The 26,581-nt window shown below is 39.6% G+C and overlaps 1 protein-coding gene and 1 pseudogene across 2 annotated transcripts in view; one reads left to right on the top strand and one right to left on the bottom strand.

Annotated features, from left to right (window-relative positions):
• LOC308251649 (lipopolysaccharide-responsive and beige-like anchor protein) overlaps positions 1-26,581 on the top strand; it is a gene marked incomplete at its 3' end in the record, with an annotated part of 65,574 nt that overhangs the window by 12,874 nt on the left and 26,119 nt on the right. The gene's annotated exons all lie outside the window — the stretch shown is intronic.
• On the bottom strand, positions 23,125-23,377 carry LOC308250520 (small ribosomal subunit protein eS27-like; annotated as a pseudogene). The gene has a single exon. The product of its transcript is annotated as a small ribosomal subunit protein eS27-like (transcript).

The raw sequence follows: 26,581 nt of genomic DNA, 5'->3' as shown, positions 1-26,581 counted from the left end.
AGACCGGGGTTGTGGGGTGTGCCTTGAGGTCCCCCGTTAAGCTCCACCAGGTGTGGGACATGGCCTGAGATCCCCTGTCAAGCCCCACCAGGCGGGGGTGGGGGGGCACAGACTCAAGTCCCCCCGGCCCGGCACTGGGAGAGGGGAACAGCCTCAGGTCCCCTGTCAAGCCCCATCGGCAGGGGGGTGCAGCCTCAGGTTCCTCCAGGGCGGGGGGCGTGGCCTGAGTTCCCCCGACCCAGCACTGGGGAGCACCTTGAGGTCCCCTGTCAAGCCCTGCCAGGCAGGGGGGCGCAGCCTCAGGTCCCCTGGCTCAGTGCTGGGGCTGGGGGTGCGGCCTGAGGTCCCCCGGCTTGGTGTCAGGGTGGGGAGCGCGGCCTGAAGTCCCCTGTCAAGCCCCACCTGGTAGGGGGCATGGCCTGAGGTCCCCTGTCAAGCCCTGCCAAGTGGGGGGCATGGCCTGAGGTCCCCTGGCCTGACACTGGATGGGAAGCGCACCTTGAGGTCCCCTGTCAAGCCCCATGGGGGTGGGGGAGGGCATAGCCTCAGGTCCCTGCTGATTGCTTGTTAAGGCTCCTTATGGGAAGTTGGCCTCAGCTGTGGGTGCATCCATTTTTGTGATGGAGTGATGGTTAATTAGCATATTCCCTCTTTATTAGATAAGATTGGTTCTCATGTAATGGATATATTCTCAGAAACCCATGTGTGGATTTCTAGTGAATCTTTGGCTTAAAAGCTGTTGGGACAAAATACAAAGTAAAAAACAAAATAAAGGAAACAGTAAAAAAAAAAAAAAGCTGTTAAGATTATACAATTTTTTTTCTAAATGATTAATTCCATAAAACTTCACTGATTTTAGATTTTTAAAGATGTTTTTATGTGGCCCTAGCACAGGGGTGGGCAAACTTTTTGACTCGAGGGCCGCAATGGGTTCTTAAACTGGACCGGAGGGCCGGAACAAAAGCATGGATGGAGTGTTTGTGTGAACTAATATAAATTCAAAGTAAAGGAGCGGAGGGGAGAGCCAGAGAACCCTCCGCTCTTTCTGCTCCGCGGGCCGGATAGAACAGCGAAACGGGCCGGATCCGGCCCACGGGCCGTAGTTTGTCCACGGCTGCCCTAGCAGCTGGTTTGGCTCAGTGGATAGGGCATTGGCCTGTGGACTGAAGGGTCCCGGGTTCGATTCCTGTTAAGGGCACATGCCCGGGTTGCGGGCTTGATCCCCAGTAGGGGGTGTGTAGGAGGCAGCTGATCAGTGATTCTCATCATTGATGTTTCTATCTCTCTGTCCTTCTCCCTTCCTCTCTGAAATCAATAAAAATATATATATTTTTTGTGTGTAATTGTGTGTCTTTTGATTCTTCAAAGATTTAATTGAGTTTGTCCAAGATTAGTATGTAGTATTGAAATGTGCTTTTGTGAAGTAGAGATTTCTTGTCGTTGGAGGTTTTAGAGGACTTTATCTTAGGGACTGTTGGATTCTTAAGGTAGGAAATTGGGCACCAAATGACTCCCTTCTAAGGTTATATAACTATCTGGTGTTCATGCTCCAACTTTAGTTGTCTCTATTGCATCTGGGTCTTTGCATTTATTTGTCAAAATTCTATTATTCAGATTTATCCCATCCATCTTTTAGGAATTTATGTTCCATAAAAATTGAAGTTTTAGAGAGAGGTGTTGGGCTGGATTTTTTATGTACACTCTTATAGAAACATGAAAAATTGATGAGGTTTTGATTACTTATATTTGTTAGAGATAAATCTATTGCTTGAGAACTGAAAAAGAGTTTTCTCCTTGCCTAATAAGATCTTTGTTCAATGGATAATGACTTCATTGGAGTGGTGTTTTTATTTATAAACTACTAGAGGCCCAGTGCATGAAATTTGTGCAAGAATAGGCCTTACTTTCCCCGGCTGCCGGCACTGGCTTCCCTCTGGCACCCAGGACCCGGGTTTGGTTCACTTATGGTTCTTAATCTATTTTCAGACATTCTTGGGCAGGATCAGTTTTTTTATATTCAGTGATGGTGTATTGATCTATTGCTCTTGAGTGGAAACATATACCAGCTGTACCGGTTAATAATGTGGATTTTGTAATAAAAGAAAACACAATTATTTCAAGAGAAACATCAAAAGTGCTTTATTCAAAGTAATGTCCATTGCTAGGTACACATTTCCCCCATCTTTCAGTAATTTGTGGATACCGTCCCAATAGAACTTTTCTTGTTTTGGGGCAAACCATTCGGAGACCCAGTTTTCCACTTCTTCGTACATTTTGAAGTGCTGCTCAGAAAGTGCTTGTGCCATCGAAGGAACAAGTGGTAATCTTAAGGAGCAAGGTCTGGTGAATATGGCAGGTGGGTTAATACTTCCCAGGCAAGATCTTTGAATGTGTCTTTAACTGGTTTTGAAGTGTGTGATGGTGTGTCATCATGAAGCAAAATTACTTTGCCGTGTCTTCTGGCACATTCTGGTTGTTTCATGATCAAAGCATGGTCCAAATTGATTATTTGTTGTCAGTAGCAATCAGTATTAACGGATTCACCTGGTTTTAGAAGCTCATAATACACCATACCTTCCCTGATCCCACCAAATGCAGAGCATTGTCTTCTTTCAGAAGCGATTTGGCCTTGCAGTCGGTGTTGATGGTTGACCTGTATCAACCCATGATTTTGTGCATTTGGGATTTCAAAATAAATCCACTTTTCATTGCCAGTCACAATTCGATGCAAAAAAGATTTTTGTGCCGTTGAAGCAACATTGTACTGAAGATTTTCGGTTTTTCATTTGTCTTTCGTTCAGTTGATGTGGCACCCATTTTCCTTCCTTTAAAATCTTTCCCATTGCTTGTAAATAATCAGAAATTGTTTGTTGAGCAACGTTTAATCTTTCTGCAAGTTGTTTTTGAGTTTGACACGCGCCTTCATCCAATAATGCTTGTAATTGTTGGTCTTCAAACTTTTTTGGTTGACCTGGATGTTCTTTGTCTTTCACATCAAAATCATCACTTTTAAAGCCTTTAAAACCAGCGTTCACAAGTATCTTGAGATGGAGCATATTCACCATAAGCTTCCTGAAATATTCAGCAGCACTTTTCTTCAAAATAAAGTAATGAATTTAAACTTCCCGTAAATACTCTTTTTTTGGCACAAATTCGACATTTTTAAGTGTAAAAATATCTATGATGTTAACACATTCAGCAAATTTGACATACGAAGTTTTGAAGTTTGTTGTCAATACAACAAAATAGCATACATATCAAATTGCATATATATCAACATGTGTAACTCCTTCTATTGAAGAAAATCCGGATAATTAACCGGTACACCTAGTATTGATAATTTGTATGCTTCCCCCCGCCCCCCAGTGACTAACAATTACTATCCTATATAATGAATGGCTATGCAAATTGTCCCCGCAGGAGTTTGACCTACTGGGAGTTTGACCACTTGCTATGACGTGCACTGACCACCAGGGCGCAGTGTGGAATGAAGGAAGGCCCTGGCTGGCAGCTGGCAGCTGGGGAAGGAAGGTCCCACTGGCAGCTGGGGCAAGGAAGGCCCTGGCCGGCAGCTGGAAGGCCCCGATTAGCCCTAATTGCTGGCCAGCCCTAGGGACCCTACCCATGCATGAATTTTGTGCACCGGGCCTGTAGTTCTATATAATAAAAGGCTAATATGCAAATTGTCCCCTTGACGGAGGGTTCGACTGGGAGTTCAACCCGTTTTTTGACCAGGGGGTGGGACTGGCTGGCCTACCGCCTGTGGCCCCTGCCCCCCATCCGGCCCAGCCAGATTGGTCCCGATTTGGGCAGGTTGGCTGGACCCCACCCGTGCACGAATTTGTTATGTATAATTGTTTAGACAAAGTAAATACTTGTTGAGCCATTCATAAAACAGGAATTACAGAAATGCTTCTTAACTGTGAGAATAGTACAAATGAAACAAACAAGATGTGTAGATTAAGTATCACTAACGGACATTGCTGTGTTTGTTAAATTGGAAAGTAATATAAGCCCAGAGGATTAAATTGCTCAATATTATGCAAATAGAATTTTAAAAATCTGACTAAAATATCTAAAAACATTCGTTAGTTTTCAACTTTTTTTTTTTTAAGTCACTCAGGAAAACTTTTCTCTCGATGGCACATTTTCCCTTTTAAAGTTGTTCAAGAAGCCACAAAGCAAATTGAATACTAAATATTTACCCTGATTTTTCTATACTTAAAAAAAGCTCTTTATACTTAAGCATGCTTTTCTTTCATTTTTTTGGTATGCTTTTGAGTTGTACCATTTTACATTCCCCCCAGCAATGTGTAAGAGTGGTAGAGCATGTACACAAGGGCATGAATACTAGGGGGTGAGAATTATTGGGAGCCATCTTAGAGCCTGTCTACCATACAACCTCTCCCTTACTGATTTCTTAATTCTATTTCCAGGGTCATCCTTGCTTATCCCATCTTTTTTTTTTTTTAAATAATATATTTTTAGTGATTTCACAGAGAAAGGGAGAGGGAGAGAGCAAACAATCAATGATAACAGAGAATCATTGATCAGCTGCCTCCTGCACTCCCCCTACTGGGGATGGAGCCCGCAACCTGGGCATGTGCCCTTGACCTGAATCAAACCCGGGACCCTTTAGGCTGACGCTCTATCCACTCAGCCAAGCAAGCTAGGGCTACTTATCTCATCTTTTGAAGCAGAGTATACCGATCTTTCTCAAAAGGTTTTAAAGGAGCTCTTTGCATGAAATAATAGTTTTTAAAGTCACAAACTTTCCAAAATTGTTATGAAATACAATCATAAGAAATACCTTTCTATGGAGAATTGAGTCAGAAGGTGAAGGGTTTGTGTGCCCAAGCACCTTAAGAGCAAGGGCTGGTGCCAAACATCTGGGGACAAGGGTGCTCTAGGCCAGGGCTTCATTCCCTGTCACTCTGTTGTTTCTACTGCTGGCTTGATTCCAAACCTGCCTGCTTGCCTGTGTATAACAGTGGCCAGCTGTGGCCAGCTCTTTTCCTCCTCAGCAGAGTAGATACCTAACCTATATTCCTTCCTTTGCAGTCTTCTCAATGCCCTGCAGGCAACTAAACCTTCTTTGAACACCAGACTTAAAAACAAGTAATTTAACTACGTTCGAAATAATTTACCTTATTAGCTTGAATATTTGTTATACTATTTTGGTAACATACTGATGCTCTTGAGAACTATTGAATTAGGTAGTATAATTTATCTATTTGCTGAATATCTGTAGATTGTTAGGTTTTGGGTTCTTTAGTCTAATTTCTGTAGGATTTCTTTTACCTCTTGTTGTTGGTTTATCAACTGTCATTTTCTTTTCCCCTTCCTTTTTTATTTTATTTTGGTAAAGTATATATAACATGAAGCTTACCACCTTAACCATTTTTAAGTATACCAATACTGTTCAGTGGTATTAAGTACACTTGTATTGTTGTACTATCATTACCAGAATGGATTTCACTTTGTAAAATTGAATCTTTGTGTCCATTAAATAATAACTACATTCTCCACTCACCCCTAGCCCCAGACAACCCCCATTATATTTGTCTCTATGTATAATTTTCTTTTTTACCAATAATGATTTTTATACTAACAAAAAAATAGAGAGGAATATTTTTACATTATCGCAGATTTCAATTTTTGACATCTTAGAAGAAATTTAGAGGAAACGTGACAATGCTGGACCGGCTTATGGTGAATGATTTGTGACTTACTTAAAGGTACAGTATGTGACAATATTAGTTCAGTTCTTTTTCTACATTTGATACTTCAATATGAATGCATTAAAAAAAGGATATTCACTGAATTCACATTTGGTAGCTGCTAGTTGGAATGGAAAATTTTAAAGAAAGTAGAAAAATCATCAGACTGGATAATTCCTAGGAAATTAGTACACAGTTTTTTCTCCCCTCCCATTTCCATTATGCACCTGTCATGTGTGTAAATACACAGGTCACAATGCTGGTTTTAAAATTGTTTTCCCAGTTCAGTGAATTGCCTAAGTTTCTTCCATTACATTCATAGTTTCCTGATTCACTTGGCTATACTGATAAGCATTGCCCTACATTCTGTGGCTTCTTTGTTCATTATCTAACCTCTGTAGTCGTTTATTTGACCCATCTTGGCTCCTTCCAGAAATAGAAATGCAGTGGTAAAGATTATGGAAATTACTAAAGATGCTGTATTTTTAATTCTGTGGGTTTTCTTTTTGTCAAAACATTGTAACATGCAGTCTCTGCTAATCCTAGCATTTTTATGGGGATTTCTCTGACAGTTGAATTGTGCTTTTACTACTTACTGTATTTGAAACTCAGATTTACTATAATCTTGCATTTTTCTCCTTTTCTTTAGTTTGTCCTTTATCAGCATTTAATATTGGATGGTAATTTATAAATTAACCAATCTAAGAGTTTTCAGTTCCCTCTAAGCCTAGTTTTCAAGGGTGATTTTATTTTTTGAATAAAATTTAAAGCCCATTTAAAGTATATTAAATATTATAAGTAGCTGTACATTGGTTTCCTTGCAGTATATATAGGTACTTTTACAGTTGTAATTAAGCACACAAATTATAGAATGAGACTTAAGGAACAATGAATACTTACAGTTCCAATTGATTGAAGACCAGATTGGTAATATCAATCTCCTGTACTTCTAAGTAGTCTTAATTTAATGTACATGGTGGGTCTTCTGTGTTTTTCCCTAAAAGCTTGTTAGTTGCATGAAGAAAACTTACTGAGTTGTTTTTCACATATTCACTTACTATTTTTCACTCACACTAAGATGCCATTAATTGTAAAATGCATCATTTTATGCACCACTAAGAAAGAGATAACATTTAATTCTAAAACAATGCTTTCTTATCACTTAGACTTTTAAAAAACTTTGTTAATAATTGCAAACTTAAAATATGGAAGAATAGTCCTAGCTGGTTTGGCTCAGTGGCTAGAGTGTTGACCTGTGGACTGAAGGGTCCTGGGCTTTGATTCTGGTCGAGGGCACTGCGGGCTCGATCCCCTGTGTGGGGCATGCAGGAGGCAGCCAATCAGTGATTCTCATAATTGATGTTTCTATCTCTCCCTTTCCCTTCCTCTCTGAAATCAATACAAATATATTTTTAAAAAGTTGCAAGAACATCTGCATATTATTGTTTTACTAATAGATTCATTTGTTAACAATCTATCCCATTTGTTTTATCATTGCTTGCTTCTCTATACATGTATGCACAGTTTTTTTTTCTGACATTTTAAAGTGAACATACTTCTAAATGTCATAGTGTATATTTCTTAAGATGAGAGATATCTCTTACATAACCCAAATATAATTTTCAGCTTTAATTATTCAATAAATTTAACTTTGATACAATATTTTTAACACACCATCCATATTTCATGGTTTCTTGTGCTTTTTCCTTCTCTTTCCATTAGGATCCACTCTAGGGTCAGGTACAGAATTTACCTTTTGTGTCTATTTAGTCTCTTTTAATCTGGAATATTTCCACAGCCTTTCTGTGTCTTTTATGATGTTGGTAAATTTAATAATACAGTCTATTTATTATTTAATAGAGTGTTGCTCATTTTTTTAAAAAATATTTGCCCATGATTAGGTTCAGGTTATGAATTTCTGATAAGAATTTTGCATAAGTGACGTAATTTTCTCAGGGCATCAAATTTGGAGTGCCATGGCGTCCATTTGGTTTTGCTTAAGGTGTCAGATTTCTCCATTTTATAGCTATTATTTTTACCCTTGCAATTAATAAACAATCTGTGAGGAGATGCTTTAAAACCATGCAATTATCTTGTTCTTCAGCAAAATTTCTCCCTAGATTTTGCATCCATTGATGATTTTTACCTAAACAAATCTCTGTAATGATAGTTGCAAAATGATAATTTTTAAATTCTAGCATTCACTTCACATTTACCAGTCAGCCCTTGACATTCTACCATAGCAAGAATCCTCTGTCTTTATTTGTTTACTAGAGACCCGGTGCATGAATTTCGTGCACGGAGGGCAGGGGTTTCCTCAGCCCGGCCTGCACCCTCTCGCAATCTGGGACCCCTTGGACATCCCTCTCGCAATCTGGAACTGCTGGCTCCTAACTGCTGACCTGCCTGCTGGCCTTATTGCCCCTAACCACTTTCCTGCCTGCCTGATCGCCCCTAACTGCTCACCTGCCTGCCTGATCACCCCTAACTGCTCACCTGCCTGCCTGATTGCCCCTAACTGCCTCTGCCTTAGCCCCTGCTGCTGCGGCTTTGCCTGAAAGGTCTTTCGACTGTCAGGTCTAATTAGCATATTATGCTTTTATTATTATAGATTTATTTATTTATTTTAGATATATGTCTTGGATTCCTATTTTTTTCTTTTTTCTTTTTTTTTTTTTTTTCAAATTTTTATTAAGGTATTATATGTGTACATATCTTACCATTGCCCCCCACCCCCACCCCACTCCCATACATGCCCTCACCCCCCAATGTTTTGCATCCGTTGGTTACTCTTATATACATGCATATAAGTCCTTCAGTTGATCTCTTATTTCCCCCACCTCTCCCTAACCTTACCACTGTAATTTGACAGTCTGTTTGATGCTTTACTGCCTCTGTAACTATCATTTTGTTCATCAGTTTATAATGTTTTTCATTATCCCCAAATGAGTGGGATCATGTGGTATTTTTCTTTCATTGACTGGCTTATTTCACTTAGCATAATGTTCTCTAATTCCATCCAAGTGCCTACAAATGGTAGTAATTCCTTCTTTTTTACGGCAGCATAGTATTCCATTGTGTAGATGTACCATAGTTTTCTGATCCAGTCATCTGCTGATGGGCATTTAGGCTGTTTCCAAATCTTAGCTATTGTAAATTGTGCTGCTATGAACATAGGGGTGCATATATCCTTTCTGATTGGTGTTTCTGGTTTCTTAGGATATATTCCTAGGAGTGGGATTACTGGGTCAAATGGGAGTTCCATTTTCAGTTTTTTGAGGAAACTCCATACTGTTCTCCACAGTGGCTGCACCAGTCTGCATTCCCACCAGCAGTGCACGAGGGTTCCTTTTTCTCCGCATCCTCGCCAACACTTGTCGTTTGTTGATTTGTTGATGATAGCCATTCTGACAGGTGTGAGATGGTATCGCATTGTTGTTTTGATTTGCATCTCTCGGATAATTAGTGACTTTGAGCATGTTTTCATGTGTCTCTTGGCCTTCCTTCTGTCTTCTTTCGAAAAGCTTCTATTTAGGTCCGTTGCCCATTTTTTTATTGGATCATTTATCTTCCTTTTATTAAGTTGTATAAGCTGCCTGTAGATGTTGGAAATTAAACCTTTATCAGTGATACCATTTGCAAATATGTTCTCCCATACAGTGGGGTTTCTTGTTGTTTTGTTGATGGTTTCTTTTGCTGTGCAAAAGCTTTTTATTTTGATGTAGTCCCATTTGTTTATTTTCTGTTTGGCTTCCATTGCCCTAGGGGCAGTATCACTGAAAAAGTTCTTTTGGCATATGTCTGAGATTTTGCTGCCTGTGGATTCCTCTAGTATTTTTATGGTTTCTCGTCTTATATTTAAGTCCTGTACCCATTTTGAGTTTATTTTTGTGTATGGTGTAAGTTGGTGATCTAGTTTCATTTTTTTGCATGTATCTGTCCAATTTTCCCAACACCATTTATTAAAGAGACTGTCTTGACTCCATTGTATGCTCATGCCTCCTTTGTCAAATATTAAATGTGCATATTGGTTTGGGTCGATATCTGGATTCTCTATTCTGTTCCATTGATCTATATGTCTGTTCTTGTGCCAGTACCAGGCTGTTTTGATGACAGTGGCTTTGTAATACAGCTTGAAATCTGGTATTGAGATCCCTCCTACTTTATTCTTCTTTCTCAGGATTGCTGTGGCTATTCGGGGTCTTTTTTTATTCCAGATGAATTTTTGGAGAGTTCTTTCTAGGTCTGTGAAATACGCCGTTGGTATTTTAATGGGGAGTGCATTGAATCTATAGATTGCTTTGGGTAGTATGGACATTTTAATGATGTTGATTCTACCAATCCATGAACATGGTATGTTCTTCCATCTGTTTACATCTTCCTCTATCTCTTTTTTCAGTGTCCTGTAGTTTTCCGCATATAGGTCTTTTACCTCCTTGGTTAGGTTTATTCCTAAGTATCTTAATTTTTTTGGTGCGATGGAAAATGGGATTGCTTTTTTAGTCTCTCTTTCTGTAAGTTCATTGTTGGTGTATAGAAATGCCATAGATTTCTTGGTGTTAATTTTGTATCCTGCTACATTGCCGAATTCATTTATTAAGTCTGTTAGTTTTTTGATGGAGTCTTTCGGGTTTTTTATGTACAATATCATGTCATCTGCAAATAAGGACAGCTTTACTTCTTCTTTTCCAATTTGGATGCCTTTTATTTCTTCTTCTTGTCTAATTGCAATGGCTAATACTTCCAGTACTATGTCAAACAGGAGTGGTGAGAGTGGGCATCCCTGTCTTGTTCCTGTTCTTAGGGGAAATGGTTTTAGTTTTTGCCCATTGAGTATGATGTTAGCTGTGGGTTTATCATATATAGCTTTTATGATGTTGAGGTATGATCCTTCTATTCCCACCTTGTTGAGAGTTTTTATCAAGAAAGGGTGTTGGATTTTGTCAAATGCTTTTTCTGCATCAATTGATATGACTATGTGATTTTTATCTCTCAATTTGTTTATGTGATGTATCACATTTATTGATTTGCGGATATTGAACCATCCTTGCATTCCTGGGATAAATCCTACTTGGTCATGGTGTATGATCTTTCTGATGTACTGCTGGATCCTATTTGCTAGAATTTTATTGAGGATTTTGGCATCTACATTCATGAGGGATATTGGCCTGTAATTCTCCTTCATTGTGTTGTCTTTATCTGGTTTTGGTATTAGGGTGATGCTGGCTTCATAGAAGGAGCTGGGAAGTGTTCCTTCCTCTTGAATTTTTTGGAATAGTCTGAGGAGGATAGGTTTTAGTTCTTCCTTGAATGTTTGGTAGAACTCTCCTGTGAAGCCGTCTGGCCCCGGGCTTTTGTTTGCCGGAAGCTCTTTGATGACTGCTTCAATTTCTTCCATAGTTACTGGCATGTTGAGCTGTTTAGATTCTTCCTGATTGAGTTTTGGAAGGTTATATTTTTCTAGGAATATGTCCATTTCCTCCAGGTTGTCCAGTTTGTTGGAAAAGAGTTGTTCGTAGTATTTTTTAACGATCCTTTGTATTTCGGCGGGATCTGTTGTTATTTCACCTCTTTCATTTCTGATCTTGTTTATTTGGGTCCTCTCCCTTTGCTTCTTGGTGAGCCTGGCTAGAGGTTCATCAATCTTGTTTATCCTTTCAAAGAACCAGCTCTTGGTTTTGTTGATCTTTTGTATTGTTTCTTTGGTCTCTATGTCGTTTATCTGTGCTCTGATCTTTATTATTTCCTTCCTTCTGCTTACACTGGGCTTTTCTTGTTGCTCTTTTTCTAACTCTTTGAGTTGTTGGGTTAGGTAATTTATTAACCCTGTTTCTTGTTTTTTGCAGTAGGCTTGTAGAGCTATGAACTTCCCTCTCAAGACTGCTTTCGCTGTGTCCCATAGATTTTGGATTGTAGTGTTTTCATTGTCATTTGTTGTCATGATGTTTTTTATTTCTTCTTTGATCTCTCTGGTAACCCAGTCATGGTTTAATAGCATGCTGTTTAGTCTCCATGTGTTTGATTTCTTTGGGTTGTTTTTATTGTAGTTGATTTCCAGTTTTGTGCCACTGTGGTCTGAGAAGATGCTTGATATGATTTCTATCTTCTTGAATTTGAAGAGACTTTGCCTATGTCCCAACATATGGTTTATCTTTGAAAATGACCCATGTGCGCTTGAGAAGAATGTATATTCTGTGGCTTTGGGGTGAAATGTTCTGAAGATGTCAATTAATTCCATCTGGTCTAGTGAGTCATTTAGGATTGATGTTTCTTTGCTGATGTTTTGTTTAGAGGATTTGTCCAATGGTGATAGTGGGGTATTAAAGTCTCCTACTATGATTGTATTGCTGTCAATGTCTCCCTTGATATCTTCCAGGAGTTTTTTTATGTATTTGGGTGCTCCTGTATTGGGTGCATATATGTTTACCAGAGTTATTTCTTCTTGTTGGATTGCTCCCTTTAGTATTATGAAATGGCCTTCCTTATCTCTTGTTATGTCCTTCAGTTTGAGATCTAATTTGTCAGAAATAAGTATTGCTACCCCAGCTTTTTTTTCAGTTCCATTTGCCTGGAAAACCTTTTTCCATCCCTTCACCCTCAGTCTGTGTGCGTCTTTTTTTCTGAGGTGGGTTTCTTGTAGACAGCAGATATATGGGTCGTGTTTTCTTATCCAATCTGTTACCCTATGTCTTTTGATTGGGGCATTTAATCCATTTACATTTAAAGTTATTATTGATAGGTACTTATTTGTCGCCATTCCTATTCTTTACCCCTGTGTTACTTCTTCGCTTCCTGTTTCTTTCTTTCTTTCTTTCTTTTTTTTTTTTTTTTTTTTTACAGTAGACCCTTTAGCATTTCTTGCATTGCTGGTTTGGTGGTAATAAATTCCCTTAGTCCTTTTTTGTCTGTGAAGCTCCTGATTTCACCTTCAATTTTGATTGACAGTCTTGCTGGGTACAGTATTCTTGGATTCAGCCCCTTTCTTTGCATGACTTTGTATATTTCATTCCATTCTCTTCTGGCCTGATGAGTTTCTGTTGAGAAATCAGTTGCTAGTCTGATGGGGGTTCCTTTGTATGTAACTTTCTGTCTCTCTCTTGCTGCTTTTAAGATTCTTACTTTGTCGTTGGTGTTTGCCAATTTAATTATAATGTGCCTTGGCGTCGGTCTTTCGGGGTTTATTTTGCTTGGGACTCTGTGAGCTTCTTGGATTTGTGTGGGTTTTTTCTTCCCTATATCTGGGAAATTTTCTGTCATTATTTCTTCAAAGAGGTTTTCTATTCCTTGCTCAGCTTCCTTTCCTTCTGGAACCCCTATTATGCGGATGTTGTTTTGTTTCGTGTTGTCCCAAAGTTCCCTTAGACTCTCCTCCTGCCTTTTAATTTTTTTTTCTAGAAGTTGCTTTTCTTGGGTATTTTTTTCCATCTTGTCTTCTAGCTCACTGATGCGGTCCTCTGCTTCTTCTAGTCTACTCTTGATGCTTTCTATTGAGTTCTTTACAGCAGCGATGTCATTTTTCATTTCTTCTTGGTTCTTCTTCATTTCCTCTTGGTTCTTGCTCATATTGTCGAATTTGTCTTCCATTCTTTTCAGCCACCTTATGACCATTTCTCTGAATTCTTTTTCTGGAAGGTTGCTTGCCTCCATTTCGTTTACTTCCTTTTCTGGTGATGCCTGCTTTTCTTTCATATGTGGGCTGCTTCTTTGTCTCCCCATGGTCTCTCTTCTCTGGGTGTCTGGTTATGTAGTTCTCTCTCTCCTGGGTTGATTTAAAGGCACAAAATACAGCACTACCAGGTACAACTCACAAGGCACTGAACAGGAATGTATTCACGATATTAATAACCTCCAATAAAGGTGACCACCAGAGAAAGGCAAATTAGGTGATAGGAGAGAAAGAAGAAGAGGAAAAAAGAAAGAAAGAAAAAAAGAAAAAAAGAAAAAAGGAGTGTGAAAATGAAATTGGGAAAAGGGAAAGTAAAGAGAAAAAAAAAAAGTAAGAGAGACAAGAAAGTGACTAAGAGAGAAAGGGGAACAGACTATATATATTGGGGATAAAACTCCAATAGAACAATCACTAATCCCAGCAAATGCCAGCAACAAGTGCCTGGGGATTAGTACAAACTACAACACCAACTAATATGGAGTGAGGCAAGGGAAAGCTGAAGCACAAAACAAACAAAAAAATAAACAAAAGAAGAATAAGCAAAACAATCTCACAAAAAAAGCATAAAAATTGGATATAATCTACATTCAAGCAAACAACAACAAAAGGACAGAGAGAAGGACAAGTTTATGGATAGCTCAGACAGTGAAGGGAGAGGTGTATGTGGACTTGGAGCAGGGGATTGGAGATTAGATATGTAAGTAGGGTGGAATTTTAACAAGGGGTAAACAGAAAGAATAGGGAAAATCTAAAGCAGTAAAAGGGTAAGACAAACAGGACACTGAAAAGGGGGAGGTTAGGAAGAGAGTGATGGCCTAAAGGTAGAGTTGAGATAGAGTAAAACAATGCTAAAGGAAAGATAAAAAATAGAATGTAGAACCCTAATCCCAAAATAAAATGAAGAGAAAATAAAATGACACTTTAAAAAAAAAAAAAAAGATAAAATAGCAGTAGTGATAATACGGATTGAAAATAAAAATGTAATCATTAAAAAGGTAAAATCAAGTGATGAAAAAAGAAAAAAAAGTTTCTTGATTAAAAGATGCAAAAAATGAAAATAAAAAAAAAATAAAAAAATGAAAGGTAAAAATAAAATGTGAAGTAGTGAAGGTCATTCACTTCCTCTGTTTTTCTGTTTGGCACGCCTGTTTCTCAGTCCAGACAGTATTGCAGTTCCCTGCGATCCACTGCTCTTCGGTGTTGTAAGCCAGTCCTGATTTTAAGCAGACGGTGTGTCTTAATTTCTTGTATTCCTTTATTTTTGATTACACAAGAGTCAATTTGTGATTCAGCCCCTGGGTGGCAGTGTTTCTGGATTGACTTCCGGGTTTATCTATGGCCTCTCTAGGGAGTGTTAGAGCCTTCTTTCCCTGTGGCACTCGCCACGGGCCTGTGGGAGTGAGCTGCCTCAGAGCTGGCTCTCTGATGGTTACTCCCCGCTCCGATCCCCAGGTTCCAGAAAAACAACCTTCCCCTGCAGTCTCCCAGGGTGTCCCCAACTGGGTGATCCTATGTATTGGGCTTAGTAATCAGAAGCAAGGATTTGAAGAGGAAAAAGCCCAAGTGTGCGAACTCCAGGACTGCGAGTAAGCCCAGGCACCCAGGGAGCGCACGGGCTGCGCGTAAGTCTGGACTGCCTGAAATTCTTAGGGTGTCCCTGCACTTCAGATCAAAATGGGTTGCTTTTTAGAGTGCCCTTCTCTTAGCAGCTCTGAGGACCCCTTTCCACAATCACAGATCACGCCAGCCCCTACAGCCACAGATTTTTCTAGGCACAGACTTCCCTGGTCCTCCAGCTCCCGCAAAACGCGCGTTCCTCTCTCCCGCCGGGACCAGAGACCTCACCTTATCCCAGGCGAAATCTGACCTTTCCGTGGTGGAGTGTAGAGCTCCTCTGAACCCGTGTGCTTGCGCCAGTTGGGGAGCGTTGTTCTGGGGCTCGCAGCTGTTCCTGGGGTGCCGCAGTTGTGGATTCTCAGGCTTCAGATAAGCTCCACTTTCCAGATCAAGATGGCGCAGACTCCGCGTCCAAGCCCGCAGCTCCGGGAGGGGACCCAGCCGCAGTTGGTGCTGCCAGGTCAGGGGAACCCCTTTCAGCAGTCCCCCACCTCCTTCTGGAATTCAGCTGTCTCCCAACCAGCCAACAAACACTCCTTGTGCGACCCTCAACTGTTCTTTCTTTCTGCTCCGGGACAAGGCTCGGAACACGTCTGTCTATTCCGCCGCCATTATTCCCTCCCGCCCTATTTTTTTCTAGTTGTTAATTTATTATTGTTCTTAATTATTTTGATGCTCAAATTTTTATGAACTTCTGTATATTATGACATGATTAATGTTCCAGGCTAATCTTATTCCTCTCCTGGAATGAGCCACTTTTCTGAGGAACTTAGGTTCCTTTCTGGAGAATAGCCTTAGAGACCAAGATTTGGGTGCTATGTGTCCTCATTATTCTGGAAGTAACTTTGTTTCTGGGTTCCTTTAATTTTCAGAGGAAGAAACATATGCATCTATATGTGTAAATATGAATATCTGTACTTATATACACACACATTCATATTTAATTTTATACTAGTGGCCCAATGCACGAAATTCATGCACTTGTTGGGGGGAGTCCCCAGCCTGGCCTGTGCCCTGTCACAGTGTGGGAGCCCCGCATTCCATCACTCCAAAGAGGTAGGCCCCGCCCATCCATCCAGGGCTCCTTGATAGATTGCCCCAAAGAGGTAGGCTGGAGCTGGGGGAGGCCTGCTGATCCCTGGGCCCGGTCGCGGCAGAGGCCTGCGGACCCCTGGCACAGGCACACAGAGGCTTCTGCGTGCCTGTGGACCCTCGGGCTGGCGCAGGGGGACGGGGACGCAAGCCTCATGTCCCAGGGCCCATTGCCGGGGTCCGGAACGCGAGCCTCATGTCTTTGGGCCAGCACAGGGGTTGGGGATGCAATCCTCATGTTCCGGGGCCCATTGCCGGGGTTGGGGACATGAGCCTCATGTCCCGGGGCCCGTTGCCGGGGTTGGGGACGCGAGCCTCATGTCTCCAGGCCAGCGCAGGGGGCAGGGACGCAGCCTGCTGATTGGTTGTTATGTGATGGCATCCCAACCCATTTGCATATTATCCTATTATTAGATAGATATGCTTACATGTTTGCGCGCATGCGTGCGCACACACACATCTTTTAGAATTTACAAGTTCACATTGATGTCTACAAATCTAGTCCATCTCTATAGGATTCTTGCTTATTCCTCTGTTTGTTATTTCTATATCTCCTATACAGTGAGCACCCTAGCTTCCAAAAGTATCTATATATCTCATACATTCAGTTCTAAAATAGTTTTGGAATTGCTGTGCATATATACTACCACACACAAAAAGCCCACTTACCAAAACGAATCAGAATTTGTTTGCAGTTCAACCTCTTAGTCTGGGGGTATATATTTACAGTTGACCCTTGAAAAACATGGGGTTAGGAGGTAACTTCCCAGGCAGTTGAAACTTTGCGTAAAACTTTTGCCTCTCCAAAAACCTCACTACTAATAGCCTACTGTTGACAGGAAGCCTTAAAGGTAACATAAACAGTCTGTCAATACATATATAGTATGTTATATGTATTATATAACATATTCTTACAATAAAATAAGCTAGATAAAAGAAAATGCTATTAAGAAAACGATAGGCCCTAGCCAGTTTGGCTCTGTTGTTAGAGTGCTGGCCTGTGGACTGGAGGGTCAAGAGTTTGATTCCAGTATGGCACATACCTGGGTTGCAGGCTCAATCCCCAGCGCTGTTTGGGGTGCATGCCAGAGGCAATCAATTTATGTGTTTCTCTCACATTAAAGGATGTTTCTCTCTCTCTCTCTCCCCCTCCCTTCCACTCTCTCTAAAAAATCAATGGAAAAAATATCCTTGGGTGAGGATTAACAAAACAAAACAAAAAAAAAAGAAGAAGATAAAAGAAAACCATAGGAAGAGAAAATACATTTACAATACTGTACTATCTTTATTGGTACTATAAGTTTGTTGTCTGTTTATGAGATTAATCATGTCAGTCAATACCTACATCAATATATATTGTCTTATGTTGTAGAATTGTGCACCTAAAACCTGCAAAATTTTGTTAAGCAGTGTCACCCTGATAAATTCAATATATATAAAAAATGCATCTTCAATATTTGGCATGTGAAAAAATATATTGTTTTATATGATACAAAACATGGTAGATGTTATGTGTGTTATTAGCACTGCATACAAAAATGAAAAGGTAATGTGAATATTTTGTATTTACAGATATAATGATTCATGCATTGATAATGAAGCAGCAGCAATATTAGTGATTGCTTTATGGTAGCCTATGGCAGTGGTCGGCAAACTGCGGCTCGTGAGCCACATGCGGCTCTTTGGCCCCTTGAGTGTGGCTCTTCCACAAAATACCATGACCTGGGCGAGTCTGTTTTGAAGAAGTGTCGTTAGAAGAAGTTTAAGTTTAAAAAATTTGGCTCTCAAAAGAAATTTCAATCGTTGTACTGTTGATATTTGGCTCTGTTGACTAATGAGTTTGCCGACCACTGGCCTATGGTAATCAATACAGTTGCATCATGGTAGCCTACCCTATATACTAAGGAGTGATTAGTTATAATATTTTTATGGCATACAGAAATACAATCATATTCATAATACAGTATGCAAGCATTGTTATGTTAAAAAACCCCCACTCACCTGTGCTGATAGGCTGATATGCAGTTTCTCCAGTTATGAGAGAAAGGCATTCTATACAGTAATGTAATTCTTTGAAAGCAAAGTTATAAAACAGTAAGAGAACTAAATATTAAATATTTATTAAATATCACTTACTGTATGTCTGTGTAAGGATAGTCTATCCACTTCCATACTGGTCTTGCACATGATGTTCTACATGATGAATACTTAGGAGATGATGATGATGGTGATGATTACACAAAAATGTCTCATATAGTTCTTGCCATACAGTTATTAGATTTTCACACCAAGTCACTTACACACATCCACAACATATACGTTTATTAACTGTGCACCATGATGATTATTTACTATTAAGTGGAAGTGGATCATCATAAAGGTCTTTGTCATCTTCATGTTGAAGAGGGAGGAGGGGGAAAAGTAGGGGTTGGTATTCCCATTTCAGGGGTTGCAGAGGGCGAAGAAGTGGAGGAGGTGGAAGGGGATGAAGGAGAGACAGGCACACTTGGTGTGATTTTATGAAAATACATTGTAATTTCTGTCTTTTTTGCTTTTTCATTTCTCTGAAAATGTTTCTATATGGTACCCATCCTTCTTCCATTAGTTGCTTTAGTTTCAGTGCCTATATCATAGAAGGGTCCATGTCATAAAAGAAGTCAAAAGCCATCTTGAATAATCAGAATGCTTTTGCCAGGTTATCTAATGTTATTTTGTTTTCTGGCACTACTTCTGTTACGTCTTCTTCCTTGAGCCTGGCAGTGGTTCTAAAACACTCATCTCCATCAAGTTGACTTCTGTTAATTCCTCTGGTGTGGTATCTCTTAGCTACTGATTTTATCCCAAGATCATATCTTGAAACCCTCATTTCCTACCTTTGTTGTGATATCCACAATCTCTTTTATGATTTCCTGATTAGTTCTGTTGTAACCTGTGAAGTCATACACAGCATCTGGACATAGTTTTCTCCAGCATGTATTTATTGTTTTGAGCTTGATAGCTTTCATGGCTTTTTCTATAACAACGATGGCATTTTCAATGGTCTAATCCTTCCAGATTTTCATGTATTCTTTCTATTTGGGTTCTTTTCTATAGTGTTGACCATCTTTTCCAAAGAGTAATGTGTGTGATGAGCCTTTTGACCCTCTAATCTAGAGGCTGAATTACAGATGTGTTTGGGGGCAAGCAGACCACTTCGACACGTTTGGTGTTGAACTTATGGGTTTCTGGATGGCCATGTGCATTGTCCAATATTAAAAAACTTTAAAAGGAAGTCCCTTACTATCAAAATACTTTGTGACTTCAGGGACAACGCATCAATGGAACCAATCCAGAAAAATGGCTCTCCTTTGTCCACACTGTGTACAACCAAAAGATTGTGAATGGCACCACATATTGTCTGTGTTTATGTACATAAGTTTTGATATATTTTAACTTTTTATAATAGATTTATGTATATTTAATGGTAGGAAATAATAAAATAGATCAGTAACTACATACATTTTATGTATTTTTGACATACCTAACTTTTTAAAAAAATATTTGCAGGCTACGCTGTTTGTGAACTTCTTAAAATTGTTGCAAATCTCCAAATTTTTTCCAGTATATTTATTGAAAAAACTAAGTGGACCCACATAGTTTAAAACCATATTGTGCAAGGGTGAATTGTATAGTCCAGTGGTCGGCAAACTCATTAGTCAACAGAGCCAAATATCAACAGTACGATTGAAATTTCTTTTGAGAGCCCAATTTTTTAAACTTAAACTTCTTCTAATGCCACTTCTTCAAAATAGACTCGCCCAGACTGTGGTATTTTGTGGAAGAGCCACACTCAAGGGGCCAAAGAGCCGCATGTGGCTCGCCAGCCGCAGTTTGCTGACCACTGGTATAGTCAAATACTGTGTTCATAAATTACTTTGATTAGCTCTTTTTCTTCCTTCTGTAGATATGATTATGATATTAATTTGAACTGCAGTTGAATTCTTAGTTTTGACTCTAGTTGCCAAATATAGTCTTGTGAAGCTTTTGCCTTGTGCTTTCTTCTAAGAGTTTTATAGTTTCAGGTCTGACATTTAGATCTTTGATCCATTTTGAGTTAATTTTTGTGTATGGTGTAAGGTAAGGGTCTACAGTCATTGTTTCTTTTGCATGTGGATATCCAGTTTTCCGAGCACCACTTGTTGATAAACCTGTACTTTCCCGTTTGAATGGTCTTGGCACCCAGAGTATGCTCTTTGGAACTTTACTATTTTCACTAATAGTTTCTCATGGAAATCTTCATTATTTTTTACAGCTGTATAGCTGTGTGTGTGTGTGTGTGTGTGTGTGTGTGTGTAGCCAATCCTATATACTTGTACTTTTAGATAGTTTGCGAAATTTCCAAATAATGCTGTAATTATGTATTCAAATTTTTTTTTGTGTGTGTGTGGTTAGAAGTGTACCTCCAGGTTATATTCCTAAAAGTAGAATAGCTGGGTAGAGTGTAAATGTTAGATATTAGAAAATATTCACTTTCATGTGGGTTGAACCATTTTGCATTCCCACTAGCATTATATGAGAGTGCCTGTTTACTCACAGTGGCTATTGTCGAGCTTTTGATGTTTTTTCTAGTCTGATGGGTGAGAAATGGTATTTCATCATAACTTTTATTCATACCCATTAACAGTTACTTCTGGTTTCTCGTTTCCTGCAGTCCCTGGCAATCACTAATCTACCTTGTCTCTATTATTGACTCATATTTAACATTTAAATTTTGTTGTCTAGTTTTCTTTCATTAGCACATGCGAAATAATTCACTAGAGAGATCTTGAGAGTGCTTGACACAGGTTTAATTATAGAATAAGTAATAGTATGGAGGGTCCAGAATAATAAAAACTAAAAATAGCACTGCAGAACAGTAATGATATGACTAATGAATGAATCTATCATTAAGGAAAAGTTATATTCAGTTACCTTTTTTTAATCCTCACTCAAGAATATGTTTTACTGATTTGAGAGAGAGAGAGACAGACAGACATTGATTAGTTCCTTCCCGTACACATCCCCACTGGAGCTTGAATCTATAACCTAGGTATGTGCCATGACCAGAATTGAATCGGCAACCTTTTGGTGCATAGAACTATGATCCGGTAAACTCAGCCACACCGGCCAGAACTATATTTAGTGATCTTTTTAAAGAACCAGGGAATTCTGCATTTCTTATTAGAAAGTATATGGGAAAAATGCTGAAATAAGAAAGGGCAAATAAAAGTAGGAAGAATACTTTTTTTCTATCTCTAAAATGAAAAAAAAGTAGATACTAATGTCTACTTTTCAGAGTTGTTACCATTAAATGAAATCCTGTCAGTAAGAGATAACAATATTTGTTATTCAGAGAAAGTTTATATAAATGCTATCCTACTTTTACATAAACATATATATAATTTAGCCTTATCCTTGATTTTGAAAAAGATATCCAAGCCATCTGTATAATTTCTCTTTGGAAGACTAAGATTTGGTAAAGCTTGGGTTGTAAGTTCAAACTTGGTAATAATAATTTTGTAATAAAATATGGTAACAGTCATAGTATCCAAAGTGGGATGCTTAAGATGACTCATTAAAGTAGATGAAGAAAGTATTAGAATTTATATTTATTTTCCTAGTAAGAAAAAGTTTAGCTTTGCAGTGGTGGCCTTCATTCTGTCAGATGGTCAAGTTAGAGTTATAGCTTATGGCCTCCTGAGGAAGACTAAAGGGAGTAATAATAGAAACCTCACCTAGGTGTCTCCTGTCTGATTATTGTGAAGTGCTTACTTGTGCCTGGGTAAGTTGATTTAAAGATAATATTATTTTAAACAATAAACTTTTGACAATATTTTGTGATGATATAAGTGATTATAAAAATCTAGTAATACCCAAAGGTCACTAGTTATAGCATGATAGATTAAAGGTGAATTAGATAGTTTTTACTATAGAAAGATCTGCATTTATCTTTCCTAAGTAACAGTATTTTTATAAAAGTAAACACAATCTGTCCCTTGATGTTTAAAGGTAGCATTTTAGCTATTAGTGAGAAAGTAACTTCTTTTTAAATGAAATTTGTCCTGTGAAAATGAATGGTTGGAAACATTTACATTATCATCTGACTTTGTTGCTGAAAAGCATGTGTCACTTATAAAAATGTTTATACTTTGAAAAACATTAGGAAAATACAGGAATAGAATTTTCTAATTCATTTTTAAAACAGAGTTATAGTGAATTTTGAACCTATATTTATAAACAACAATGTCTTTGTAAGAAAAACTGAACTTCAGCAAAACTAATGAATCCCACCTTACAGTTGGATTTACATATATTTGTGTATTTCTCTTTCTACTCTATTTTGACATTAAAACTGACTTCAGACTAGAACTTCTAATTGCTGTATCTTAATCTCTTTACCTCACTTAATTTCCTTTTCTTATATTTACTAGAAGCCCGATGCACGAAGTTTCATGCTAGAATGGGCCTTCCTTTCCCTGGCTGCCGGCACTGCCTTTCCACTGCAGCCCCAGAGCTGCCTCTTTCCGCTCTGGCCCCGCCTTCCCACGCTGCCCAGAGGCCCTGAGAGACTGGGGGTGGGATGGAACGCCTGCATTGTTGCCATGTGATGACGCAAGCGTCCCACCCACCCCCGGTTGCTCAGTGCCTGTGTATGCAAATTAACCACCATCTTTGTTGGGTTAATTTGCATATCACTCCTGATTGGCTGGTGGGTGTAGTGGAGGTACGGTCAATTTACATGTTAGTCTATTATTAGGTAAGATGTTAGATTAGTATTCAGTAGTCCATATATAACTTGTGAATATGTCTATGATCTGAGTACTTCAGTTTTTTTTTTTCCCCCATAATCAAAACTTTATTGAAAAATTGACACCAAAATAGGAGATCACTGTTGTATACTTAGAAAATTAAATGTAATTACATTATCCTGGTAGATTAACTAGAATTACTAAACTGATAAGGCTTTTTATGATATACCGGTAACCCAAATTCAGGAAGCTGTGTGGATCATTAGTGTTGCTTTCTTCTAAATGAACACCCTTCTGTGAATCTAGCCTTTCCTCCTGTTGGCTGGCACAACATTGTTGAACAACCTACACAAAGAACCACCGTCTGAACATGGCTGAAACCATGGTGATCTTGTAGCAACCTGGACATTTTACATCCATAAAATAAGAATTTGGACTTGAACTAGCTGTTTCTTTTTATGTTTTTTCTTTTCCTCTTCCAAGGACAGATATAGTAAATCTCTAGCCAAAGGCATGTTGATTCTCTCACTGGCATAGACCATCCCGATCTCCGAGGTGACACCCAGGGGAGCAGCAAATGATCCGACAGACTGAGTACTTAAGTTTTTAACTGATAGGATTGTGTAATCCAAATTACTGTCTGCTATTGCAGGGGAGAAATTTGAAGTCTACAACACTAATCAAGTGCTTTTGCAGTTGTGTGAAGTTTGAGCTCATAATGATGTCATACTCAAAGTAATTTATGTGTTTCACCAAATTTGTCAAGTTCAGTGAAATATTTTTCTGCCTCAGTCTCTTTCTGCTCTCCTCTTCTGGGCTTCCAGTGACATGTATGTTAGACTTTTTGTTATTGTCCCATATGTCCCTGAGACTAGTCCTTTTTTTTTTTCTTTCATTTTTCTTCTCTTTGTTCTTCAAGGTTAAGATAATTATATTGATTTATTTTGTTACTAGAGGCCCGGTGCACGAAATTCGTGCACAGAAGGGGGGGTTCCCTCAGCCCAGCCTGCACCCTCTCCAATCGGGGACATCCCTCTCGCAATTTGGGACCGCTGGCTCCTAACTGCTCACCTGCCTGCCTGCCCGATTGCCCCTAAACTGCCTCTGCCTGCCAGCCTGATCACCCCTAACTGCCCTCCCCTGCCGGCCTGATCTCGCCCCGAATGGCCCTCCCCTGCCAGCCTGATCTCGCCCCCTACAGCTCTCCCCTGCCGGCCTGATCTCACCCCCAACTGCCCTCCCTGCAAACCTGATCTCGCCCTCAACTGCCCTCCTCTGCTGGCCAGTTTGGTTCTGATTGGTCGGTTTCTATGCCAGTTAGCATCAAAAGCTCCACCTCCTAGGCAGCCATTGGCTCCCCACAGCACCCAGATTTGGTTCTGATTGGTCAGTTTCTATGCCATTCAGGGTCAAAAGCTCCACCTCCTAGGCAGCCATTAGCTCCCCACAGCACCCAGATTTGGTTCTGATTGGTCAGTTTCTATGCCTCTCAGCGTCATTAGTTTTGCCTCCTAGGCTGCCATTGGTTCTTCACAGCACCCACATTTGGTTCTGATTGGTTGGTTCCTATGCCAGTCAGCTTCTCTGGGCCTAACAATGGGGCCTGATTAGAAAGGCAGGCCTGATCAGCAGCCCCGGTGGAGGCCTGGAGAGAAATCGAGTCGCGGCTGCTGGCCAGACTGGGAGAGAAAGAAAGAGGCAAGTGCTGATCAAAAGCTGCCTCAGAAGCAACGGATCAGTCCCTGCTTCTCTCTTCAGGCCTTTCTCTGGCCCTGATTTGCAGCCCCCTCAGCAGTCGGTGCTGGGGCACCACGCCTGCAGCGAAAGCAGTCAGGACTGACTTCCGGTTGGTCGAGCTTTGATCGTTACTGGTTGTTACGACCCAGGGTTTTTATATATTAGGATTTACTGATTATTTCCTCTGTCAGCTCCATTGTAATAATGAGTCTGTCCAGGCTCAATATATTTTTCACTTTTTAAGATTTTTCTGCTGAAAACCTGTATCTTCCATTCTTTTCACATGTCTTTACCTCTGTCTTTGCCTTCTGAAGCTTAGTTATAATAGTTGCTTTAAATCTTTGTCTGATAATTCCAATGTCTGCGTCATCTAGGTGTTGGCATTTGTTTATTGTTATTTTTCTTGAAATTTATCACATTTCTGGCTCTTGTATGTCAAGTAATTTTGGATTGTATCCTAGAGTTTGTGAATGTTATGTTGGTAGACCATCAGTCCTGTTATATTCCTTGGGGAAAGTTGATTTTTTGTTTTAGCAAGTGATCAACTTGGTTAGAGTCAGACCACAAATTCTATCTTGCTTTCTGTGTATGGTGTATCAAAATCAGTTCAATTTTAATGACCGTTGCCTTGCTTCTTTGCTTCTGTCCTGTGTAGTGCCATTCAGGGATTAGTCTGAGACTTAATCAGTTAAATTATCAAAGCTTTAGTTTAGGATGGTTTGAGTGTGTCACATGCATAGCTCAGGGATGAGTCTGAGACTGTATGTGTTCATAGAGAGCATTCTCCTCTCCCTGACTCCTGAAATCCTCTGTATCTTATTCCAGTTTGTCTGCTTAAAAGGCAGGGGTATCTCTAGATGTTTTAGCTGCTGCTTTCATTGGGTGCTGTGCAGTTCCCTCAAGGCAAAGTCAAGGCTTGCTTTCAAACACTGCTGGTGGGTGTAGAGTAGCCTTTAAGATTAGTTAAACAATACTACTAAGGCTTGAGCCTTTTGGATTCTCTCTTCAAAGTCTTGCATGTTCAAGCTCTTTCTACCTTGGACAGAATTCAGACTTTCCCCAGCCCTATGTGAACTGTGAGAATATTTTAGCTTACAACTCCCCAGTAGTTCTCTTGGTGGTGTTCTAAGCCTCATCCTATGCCTGTGAAGCTTTTAGTATTCATCCAAATACTCACAGGGCCCACTGTTTAGATTTCTAGAGCAATTTTTCAGGTAACTTCTTCTCTGGTACTCTACTCCTTGAATTCCAGACACCTAAATTGTCCTGGATTTTGATCTGTGTCCCCTCAGCTCATGAGATTGTTGTCTCCTCAGTTCAGTGAGACTACTGTCTTTTCAATCCTTAGAGACTGCTGTGCTCTGTTTGGGTTCTCCTTCTCAGTAGGGTACTTTAAAAAGTGCCTCTATGGGCATGGTTGGAGGTAAGCTTACCTCATTTGTTTCCCTTCTGTCAAGGATCACAGACCAGTTCTGCCTATTGTCCAGTGTCTGAAAGTAGTTGCTTTATCTTGTTTAGTTTTCTAGTCGTTTGTGGTGAGAGGTTAAACCCAGCATCAGTCATGGCCAGTGGGAGATGTGTTGTCCAGTTATTTTTTAATGTAACAACTTATTAAACAGATTTGCGTTGCATAACAAGTTAACCCAAAATGTAGAGGCTTAAAACAAACACACATTTCATCTCATAGTTCAAGTCGTAGTATGGATAAGACTCCTTAGTTGTACTTTGTTAAATAAAACTTTTTGTGGACAGATCTATAAATCTTTAAAACTAGAGACAAGTTATCTGCCTTCCTTCCCCACTCCAACATATAATGGTGGACTGGCATTGAAAAATTGCTATACACATTCCTATTTAAAAAGGGGGGAACATAAAAGGGAGCCACTAGTCTACAGTAGTTCTGAAATCTGGCCAGGCAAATGTTGAAAGTTCCTCAGTTAGATCTCAAGCTGGGAGTGGTTTTCCAGGGCTCTTGGTTTGCC

This window comes from Plecotus auritus, assembly GCF_963455305.1.
Source record: "Plecotus auritus genome assembly, chromosome: 6".
Lineage (NCBI taxonomy): Eukaryota > Metazoa > Chordata > Mammalia > Chiroptera > Vespertilionidae > Plecotus > Plecotus auritus.
This window is presented reverse-complemented; position numbering and strand designations above follow the sequence as displayed.